This window comes from Rhinolophus sinicus, linkage group LG10, assembly GCF_036562045.2.
Source record: "Rhinolophus sinicus isolate RSC01 linkage group LG10, ASM3656204v1, whole genome shotgun sequence".
Classification (NCBI taxonomy): Eukaryota; Metazoa; Chordata; class Mammalia; order Chiroptera; family Rhinolophidae; genus Rhinolophus; species Rhinolophus sinicus.
The window spans coordinates 104546504-104556725 of NC_133759.1; the positions used below are offsets into that span (position 1 = coordinate 104546504).

General features: G+C 49.8%; 1 long non-coding RNA gene across 2 annotated transcripts; it reads left to right on the plus strand.

Moving 5' to 3' along the window:
* The first annotated feature begins 284 nt into the window (after window positions 1-284).
* Window positions 285-3596, plus strand: LOC109451737 (uncharacterized). Of its 2 annotated transcripts, XR_002138018.2 has the most exons (3): window positions 285-622; window positions 2029-2349; window positions 3266-3596. It is a non-coding gene; the product is annotated as an uncharacterized LOC109451737 (long non-coding RNA). The 2 variants fall into 2 exon arrangements; XR_012489529.1 differs by lacking the exon at window positions 2029-2349.
* The last annotated feature ends 6626 nt before the right edge of the window (window positions 3597-10222 follow it).

A 10222-nucleotide genomic window follows, 5' to 3' on the forward strand; every position in this document is an offset into this window, starting at 1 on the left:
TGGCACATAATAGGCACTGAATAAATGTTAGATATTCTTAGCAACATAAAAGGTTGGCTGAGATCTTTTCCAGCTGGGTACTAAACGCCCCTACCCCCAGAAGCCTGGACTCGGTCCCCTGCAGCTTTGGGGCAGAAGCCCAGCTTCTTGTCGGCGTTCCCCCGTTCTCACTGCCCCCTGTGGGGGCACTGGTGGGAGGGGCAGCTGACGCCCTGCACATGAGCCTGGCCAATGACCCAGGAGGTGTTGCCTGGGCATGAGGTAATGGAAGGCTGGAGCTCGCAGCAAGCCTGATGGCACACGTCATCACTCGAGCAGCGAGAAATGAGAGTAACTAACGTGCTGCGGGGCTCTGGTCAGGGGCAGCCCAGCCCTGGTCCGGCTGCGCACGCACACTGGGTCTTTGTGTCCACCTTCCTGCCGGGGACCTGAGCTAAAGCCCAGTGGCCAAAGAGCCGCTGAACCAGCGCCTAGTTCAGGCTTGCCACCTCCCGGCCCCCACCCCGGGAAGGAAAATTGCGATTGGAATCAAGTCAGATGAAATGTGCGAGTGAGACTCAGCGTTCTCATCTGTCACACTGGCGGGTGTTCAACTCCGTGCCAGGCCCTTGAGGTTCCAGAGGTAAGAGGACCTGACTGACTCAGGTATTTGGAGCATGGAGGGGAGACAGACTTCTGTCCCCCAGAGGGAAAGTGCAGCTGTGCTATTTATGACAGTTTGGGGGAGGGCAGAGGTGGGAGCAACCAGGGGAGGGAAATCAGAGAGGGCTTCTCAGAGGAAGTGACCCCTGAGCTGGGTCTCTCACAGTGAATAGTCTGACAGGCAGTCAGTCATAGATAGGGTGTCCCAGGCAGAGGGCTCTCTGTCAGCAAAGGCAGGGAGGCATGAACTAGCACCAAGCTTTCTAGTATCTCCGAGTACTAGCTGTGATGGATACAGTATGTAAGAGATGGGAAAGAGGAGGGTCTCAGGGGCCACAGAGCCGTTAGTCATCGGAAGCTTCCTGGGAGATACAGGCATCATCTTACTTCCTGTGCCCATTTTACAAATGAGTAAGCTGAGGCTCAGGAGGGCAAAGCAGTTTCTTCAAGATCAACTAACAGGAAGTAGGGACTGGAACCCAAGTTCATCTGCTCTACCAGTTAAGGTCTTAACTACTCTACCCACCTCTTAAAGCCTGGGGGACCCTCAAAAGCCATGGTGAGAAGTTTGGATTTTGCTCTGAGGGCCGTGGATTCTGTAGAGCATTTAAGCAAGAGAAAGAGGTTGTCGCATTTGCAATTAGCAGAGTCACCACAGGGTAGAGCAGAGAATGGACACAGAGAATGCAGAATGCAATAACATCAGCAAATCAAGCCCCCTGAGCCAGTGACACAGCCCCACGACCTGAGCCCTGATGATCTTTCTGACCCCTCCTGTCCACATACACTCTGGCCACACTGAGATTGCTTCTGCTCCGCCCTGCTCCAGGCCACCCCATCGTTTCACATCTGCCCAGAACAGTCTTTCTGCTGCTCTTTGCCTAATGTTCAGTCTACTTTCAGGTTCCAGCTTAAAAGTCATTTCCTTCAAAAAACCTTCCCTCACCATTTGCCTCTTCTAACTGGGTCAGAGGGCTGTGTGCTGAGTCACCTGGCCCTCTCCTTTGACCTCGTTCATTGTTCTCCTTTTGGAAAGGGTACGACGCTTTGCCTTGCCCACCTGACTCCCCAGTGCCCAGCACATGGGGCAGCCCTTGGGAATCCAGGTGAACTGGGGTTTGAGGTAGCAACGTCTCCTTCGAAAATCCTCCATCCTGCTCACCTCTCTCAACCGCACACTCACACGAGATGTTTACCCCGCCCTCATTCACCATGTCCCTCTGGTCTGAGAGACATTGTTTAACGAACCAGGTACCTGACAAGAATTTTAAGGGAAGTTTCCAACTAATAGGTCTGGGCAATTGTCTTGTCTCGAGACTTGAAGAAAAGTGAGTCATCCAGGGGTCTTCCACTCTAAGAAGACTGACTTGCCCACTCCCGGTTCAGCCCCCTGCCAGGTGGCGTTGGGGACGCTCCTGGGTTGCTCCAGCACCAGCGCCATCCCTTTGGGTTTGCATGCCTGCCTCCCCCACTAGGCTGAGCGCCATGTCCGAAACCTAGCACTACTGATTGAATGAATGGCTTACTAAACATGGGACATCCAAAGGAACAGTTCAAACGGAATGGTACCCAAGGCTAAACTAGGGCCATGGCAGCTGTCTGGGCTCAGCTTGGACGGACTGGACTGGAGGGACCCACACCTGAGACACCTCTACCTCGGATCAGGGCCCGAGATGGGCAATGCCTGCAGACAACTGCTGGGACGAGGTGGGTGCCTCACTTCTTGGGGTCCCCTGATTCTGGGGACTGGTTGCTTTCATCCTTGGTTCCTACCTGAGTGAGTCATATAGTGTCAGCCTGTCAGGCCGATGACAGGCTGACACTATATGACTCACTCAGGTTGTAGGCACCTGTTAACCTAGACGGCTGGGCACAGAGCTGACCCCTTATTTTAAGGGGTCCACAGGCCTGCCGTCCTTTATCATGCAAGGTGGGAAGAGCAGGGGTTGCCCAATGCTACCCATTCCTAGAAATGTTGGGACACCCAATGTTTAGAGTGAAGAGTGGGGCCCAAGGCACAGTAGTGAAGTTTTCCATATTAGCAAGAAGATGAGGCATTAATATCTGTTAATACCTCCCAGGTGCCAAACGCTTTACACACTTTGTCTCTAATCTTTATATCAGCCTTATAGATGGCTAGGAACCTCCCCCATTTTACAGATGAGAAAACTGAGGCTCAAAGAGGCAAAGTGGCAGGTCCAAGGTAACACACTGAATTGGTGGTGGAGTCCAGGTTTGAACCAGGTTCTGTTTGGCCCCACAGTGTTCCCAGGGACCCTCAGCTGGCTGGACCCTCCCCAGATAGTGGTCTGTGCCCCTCTCCCATCTCTGGGACAGGGGCACTTGGCCTCCTCCACCCACTCTCAGCTCCTGTTGCCAAGTGCTGGGACCTGATTTGAATTTGGGGTTCTCTCCGCTGCAGCTCAACAAAGGTTTTTATTGGAATGCCCCTCAGATTTCCAGACTTTGAAGATGTTTCAACAATGCAGTAAAAGCAGGTCTTTGCCACAACAAAAGGCAGAAATATCACCGAGGAGTAAACAGAATTCCTTGGCCTCTTCGGAGCATGTGTCAACATCTCTTTTTCTTCCCCACTCCCCCCTTTTTCTTTTCTTTTCTACAGATTCAGAGCTGGTCGGGGAGGGCGCCTTCCTGGCACTGGTGGGGTGGGCCACAGGCTGCCCCAGCTCCGCCTCAGAACAGATGCTGGGCTCTGGTAAACTGAGAAAGCGTAAACTGCTGTGAGATGCTTTCCTGACGACCACAATCGCCCACATGGAAAAGCCATTCAGTCGCAGCCCCCGCACCCTGCCCCCTGGCACACACATGTGGCGGCCGTGGCTGCAGAAACAGGCCTTCCCAGAACAAGAATGTATGTGACATGTACAAAACGACTTGATTTCAACCGATGGCTGGAAATTAAATGGATTTGAAATGTACATGCTTAAAAACAATTTCGGCAGAAAGCATACCCATTTAATATTGCGTCTCTAAATGAGGCCTCGCTCCCCAGGCAGGCTTGTAATGTGATGAAAACCAGCAGTCAGACCCCACCTGGGACCCCCACTCACCAAGGACACAGTACCCAGGGGCAGGGTGTGTGTGTAAGTGTGTGTATGAGTTCGTAAGCGTATGTGTCAGTTTGTACAAGTGCATGGCGGTATGAGTTGTGTGTGTGTGTGTGTGTGTGTGTGTGTGTGTGTGTCTGTCTGTCTGTCTGTCTGTCTGCCTGTGTGAAGGGATGGAAAGAGGGACAAGATGCTGCCCTTCCATATTTTTTCAAGTTGGCAAATGCCATCTAAGCACCTACCTTGTGCCCAAACGATGGAAGGGATGGGGAGTCTGTTGATCACAGGAAAAGAGAGGTCGTGGCTATTTGAGGCACTGAAACCAAGTCAAAGAAATAATTGAAGAGCAAGCCAAGGCCACTTTTAAGTGTGAACTGGCAAGGGCAAAGGGAAATCGATGGATGAAGCATAACTTGGGTACTCGTACGGCATCGTGAAGAAGCACTGAGCCCTGAAACCAGTGAGCCCTGGCCATGAATTCACCTCTACCACTTCCTGACTGTGAGACCTCAAGCAAGTCACTCCTCTCTGGGCATCAGTTTCCTGGCCAGTAAAATGGGGCTAATAGAACATTCTGTGTTCATGCCAAGCAGTCAATAAATAATGACTCTTACTCACATTACAATTATTTCCCTGGATGGGATCTGTGAGAGAGGCATCATATGCCCATTTTACAGATCAGAAAACTGAGGACCAATGGCCTCACAGCCACACACTGATAGAGTCGAGAGTAGAACTCAGAGCCATCTGGCTTCAAAGCCCACCATGTCACCTCTCCCACTGAGCCTCTGACCTCTAGAAATACTGGTCTCGGAGGCAGGAAAGTTGGTTCAATGAGGTAGGAAGGATAGGTCCAGCGCAGGGAAGAGCTTTCCTGGTGGGAGAACATCACACACAGATACCCACACAGAACCTCTTTTACAGAGTGAGGCAGGCAAGTAGCTCTTCTGTGCCAGATCTGGAAAAGGCCCTGGGGGTTCAGAGGTGACCAAGACATAGCCCTGCGCCCTATTAAATATCGTTTCACCCTGGCCATATCTTCCCCCTGGTCATTCAACAGCAGGTATTGGCCCTTCCCCAGGAGAGAGGCTCCAGATCACAGTTAGAAGCCACTGCCCTTTCTAATGTTTACAGTCATCCAAAAATAGAATGGGCTCCTTTATGAGGTAGTGAGATCCCCGTCAACGGCTATTCTAGGATAGAATAGTCTAGAACTGAATAGATTGTAGAGCATGCAGCAATTCAATTTAGTACAATTTAGTGTGACATTCGATAACAAGAGGCTTGATTCATTCAATCAGATATTTGGCGAGCATTTATTAAGCACTGACTATATGCCAAGACCTACGCTGTGCACGAGGTTTCAGAACAAATATAACATAGTCCTTGCCCTCGGGGAGCTTCTGCTCTAGTGTAATTCTATCCCTGCCCATTATACCTTTTCTGATTCTCAATTTATTTTAGATGTGAACTAAGCTTGATGGACTACAGGTTTACCTTTCTAAGCCCGTGTATTGAATATTGGTATTTATGATTCTTTTTTTAAAAAGTCTTTAAAACAAGTAATTTTGGTTGTTTTTATTAGCATGAAGCCTCACTGCTTTTCTCCTACAGCAGGGCTCCTCAATGTCACGCTAGTGACATTTGGGGCCGTATAACTCTTTGTTGTGGGGGCTGTCCTGGGGTAACAGCATCCCTGGCCTCTACCCACTAGATGCCAGTCACACCCTTGCACCCAGTCATGACAACCAAAATGTCTCCAGATATTATTAAATGTCCCCTGGGGGACAAAACTGTCCTCAGTTGGGAATGATTGTTTTTAAAGATTCTCTCCACTCACACGAGGCCTAAAGGGGGGAATGAGGTAAATAAGGGAAATTCAGGGTCCCTGCACCTCAAGAACTCATAATCCCATTGGGTCTTTAAAAACTAACCACGTGGAACACCAAGCCTCATCAAGGACCTACTGTGTGCTGGGCACCACCAGGCAAAGTGCTGCTGGAGAGGAGAGAGGCCAAGTTGTAAGTCAGACCATCTGATCATCAAATCCCACAGAAAGGCTTTGGGGTTCGGACACCAGTTCCCTCGTCACTAAATGGTATGAGTGTGAGCATTTGAGTGAAATACAATTTGAACAAAGCACGAAGTAGGTACAAATTAGGTGTCTAGTTGATATGAATCCCCTCCCTTTCTCCAACTCTGTCCCCACTTTTCCAGACCCTGGGGTCAGCTGTAATAAATGCCCTTAGCTAGCAGCCTCACTGTCCGTCTTCTCCCTTATCCAGACAACGTGGCAGGTAATGCAGTGTCTCCTTGAGGACCCAGGCAAACAGAGACCCGAGCTGTACCTTCCAGGGACTGGAGTAAGCTTATCACCCTCCCCAGGCTGCCCGTCCTTTATTCTACTCACACTGCATCCAAACAACATCAACAACAACAACAAACGGTTTCCACAAGGCCAGGCTTTGAAAGCATAAAATCAGTTTCAGAAAAATCCTGAACCTCAGCTAGCATGTTATTGGGCAAATTTTGAGTGCCATTTGCATTCGTTTCCAACAGCTCTTGGAGGCGTTCTGGGATCCCTGCTGGGCGGTGATTTTCGGTTTCATTAGGCACCAGTCACTAGACACACGGGCATCGTACTGCTCTGTGCACCATGGTTCGTAAGCAGCTGAAAACCTGAGATCAAGTGCAAGGAGGACTGACTCCGGCTGCCAAATTTCAGGGCAGGGGGAAAAAAAAAAGAAAAAAGAAATCTGGAATGTGTTTCTACTTACTGTCCATTCCAGTAAAATGAAACGGTCTCTCCTCCAAACATGTGTTACTGCTTAGGCCAGAAACTGTATATATTGGTCTAAATCCAGAATGGTCTATGTGACATATTACTCCATATGACAAAATTACTACAACCTGCACTCTCTGTAGAAATGCCTGTTGCAACAGTATAGGATGATAATTTGTTGTACAACAAAAGTACATAATAATTTCATGTCAGTGTGGGCCAGGCCTTGGGATTTTCAAAGGGAAATCTCGGATGCATGTGGACCAGTGCTGACTGTGCAACCCCCCCCAATTCCCCCACCTCTACCCCCCACACATGCTCATATGGTGTGTGATCAGGATGGGAGAAAGTGGGGCTTTATTTATAACATACCATATTCCACTTGAAAGTGACAAGAACACACACACACACATACACACACACACACAATCAAAAACCTAAAAATAAAGTCACATGGAAATCTGGTGTTCTCATGCCTCAGGCGTCACTGGCCAGAGCCAGTTCACCTACCAAAGGGTGAGGGAGGGTAAAGAAGCCAAACAACAGGAATGTCCATCTCTCAGCACGGCGCTGTTGCAGACCCGTCCAGAGCAAAGCCACGTGAATTCCTCAAGACCCCCCAAACCACAGCCTCCTCTTCAGCCCTTGTCTGGGCTAAGGTTTCATTATGAACCCCGGGCCCCGTTCCAATCCTCTCATCTGTCCCTCTAAGCGGCTCCGACAGATCACTCCACAGTACACGGATTCTCGTTGGGATAATGTCTTGGAGAGGAACAACCCGAAATACGATCCAGTCAGAGTGTGTTCACGGTAAAGCATTTCTTTATGACACTTTTCACAAAGCAAGGTTGCAAGCCGGGGAGAAATATGGGACTAGAAAAACTGAACACAGAACATAAAACTGCTCAATGGCTAATCCATTTTAGGGTGACACCGTTTTTCCTGATGTGGAAACTTTGGTTCTAGGAAAACATGAAAACATTCTTTTCTCTTCCCTCCCTCCGTCATTCCCATCATTCTTTCCCTGCCTTTCTCCTTTTCTCTCCTCCTTTTCTCTCTCCTTCCATTTTCTCTCTCATTGGAGACGTTTTCAAAGTGGGAAAAGGGAGACTTTCTGGGGCACATCCTCCAAGTCTCCCTTCCTGGGTGTCCCCAGAGAGAATTAGGACACCCCAACACTGATTTCCCCTGGTTCACATCTAAATTCCAAACCTGCTGTTCTTCCAGAAAATCAGCTGGGTTCTTCTCAGACACACTGACAAGGAAAAGACCCTATGAAAGCCTGTTAGATCTCAGTCGCTTCAAACTCTAACTTAATTTGTCCCCGCTCTCAAGGGCCATGACTTCAGCTACTGTGGCTTAGGGGCACCTAGCTTTCTCTGCAGTCAGCCTGGGCAGCCAGACCTGTCTTCTGGGTTGGGTGACCGTCGAAAAATCTATCTTCTTAGAGTTTTTTGGTTCAATAAAACCTGAAACATATTTTGCCTGGCATTTTTCCTCAGGATTTTTAAACCCGTGTGCACTTTATGGCAAATGAGATCCATATGTCCCTGATTCATTGATGCTTAAGCCATTAGGACGCTGTTTTGTAAGAACACTTTGATGTCCCAGGGCTTTTTTTCCTTGACAAACAGGAAGTTTTCCCTTTTTGGTGAGTACACAAAGTGAGAAGCCAGCTCCCCCAGAATGCGGGACAGTGGTTCAGGCCCATCAGGATGTGTCTGTCCCACTCGGCCACAGGACAGCCCTGAGACCCTGCCCCTGGGCACGGGGTGGGAAGGGGTCTTGTGTAAGGAGCCTCGGAGCCGGAATCGAGCCTGGGCCTGGCGCCTGGGTCATTAATGGCCTGCCCACACTCCTGGGTCTCCGACCCATTTCCCAGAGTGGACTCCACAGGCCTTGGCATGTTTACTGATTTTATGGGACATCAAAATAACATGTGACAAAACAAACAGCCAAGCACCATGGCTGGGAAGAAGGGTGGGGATGTCATTTGCCCTCCTTTCTCCAGGACCGCTGCAGAGATGGTGGTGACCTGGGCTTGGTTCAGGCGATGGGGAACAGTCAGGAAAGGAAATTTAGAGACCAGTTCCCTAAACTAGCAGAAAGTATTCCTGGGGCATCTGAAGGGCTTCAATATTTGAGTGTGGTGATCAGAGACCAGCCTGTACCTCACGAGGTCCAAGCGGACCCCACCACCACCAGGGAGGGGACAGAGAAAGAGCCAGGGTTTGGGGCACCAGCAGACCTGGGTCTGGAATACCAGTTCTGCCACCCACCAACTTGGGTGACTGACATCACCCATCAGAGCCTCGGTTTCCCCCTCTACAAGCAGTAATACTCAGCCCTGAGGGTTCTTATGAGAAATCATGCATGCAGATGAAACAGCAGTACCATCTCTCCTGCCTCTCACTCTCACCTACGATGGACGATGGACGCTTGTCACTTGTTTGGCTTTCCAACATGCAATCGCTCATTCCTGTCTGCTCACTCTCTCTCTTGAGTGTTTCCTGAATGGAAGGTGGGGGCTATCTGCCTCTCCCAAGAGACCAGAGTCTCCTGGTTCTCATGCCAGTGCAGCTGGGATACAGACCCATGACGTAGGCCCAGCCAGTAGGGTGCTTTCATCTGTGATTCTGAATCTTGAGCTTATGACTTCAGCACATGGGGACGGCTGAGGGTCAGACGCACAGAAGTAAGGCTGAGGCTTTGTTTGCCTCCTGATCCTGGGACATTTTTGGTTCCCGCTCAAAACTAGTTCTCCAGCCTCCTGTCGATGCTGAGAGTGCCCAAAGTCCTTCAAATGAGGACCCTTTTTGCTCAGGACAGAAGAAATGTTTGTTGCTCACAGCTAAAATGCCTGACAAATCCATACCCTCAAGCTCAGTGCTCACAGTCACTCTCACAGTAACAACCCTAGCTTCTCAGCTATACCAACCCTCCAACCACAGCCTCCCACCCACTTGCTCTCTCACTCCCACCACACTTGTTCCATACCTTCTCCCTTGGGGCCTCTCTTCCTCTCCTACTCACATGTAGAGGATGCCTGCACCTGTCTGTGTTTCAAGCAGCACAAACTCCCGGCATGAGCACATGACCTAGACCTGGCCAACCAGAGAATTCCGTTGCCCTGGCCATGATAATGGTTCAGGAACGGGCACATGACCAGAGTTGGTCCAATATGAGGAAACCTTGTGTGACTTTGGCTGCAACTCTCGGGAGAGTGAAGCACCCTTTCAGCTGGAGTTGCTAAAGTAGTTGGTTGCAGACCTAAAGCTGCAGGGGGGAAGATGGATACTGCAAGGGGAGAAACTGCCTGAAAGGGAAAGCAACACAGGAAAGCAGAGCCCAGAGAGAAAGACAGTGGCTTGATGACATTGCTTAAACCCCTGGATCCAGCCATGCCTGAAACCAGCCCATCGGAGACTTACTGGATATGTGAGCCAATCTACTTAAGTCAGAGAATATTGGGGTTTTGTCACTTATAATGGAAAGAAATCTGATTAGTACACCTCTGTAAACCCCATGATTTTTCACTTGAATCAATCCTTGGCCAATGGCCTTGGTTCCCTTGCCCTTGTACTGCTCCCACCTGGCAAAATCCCAACTCTAGATCCATGCCACTGTTGACTCTCCTGGTTCCAGCTCCCACACCAGACATCCCAGAATCACTTCAACAACATGGTCTCCAAACTCAACCCGGTCCTTCACGGGGCCCTCTGATACTGCT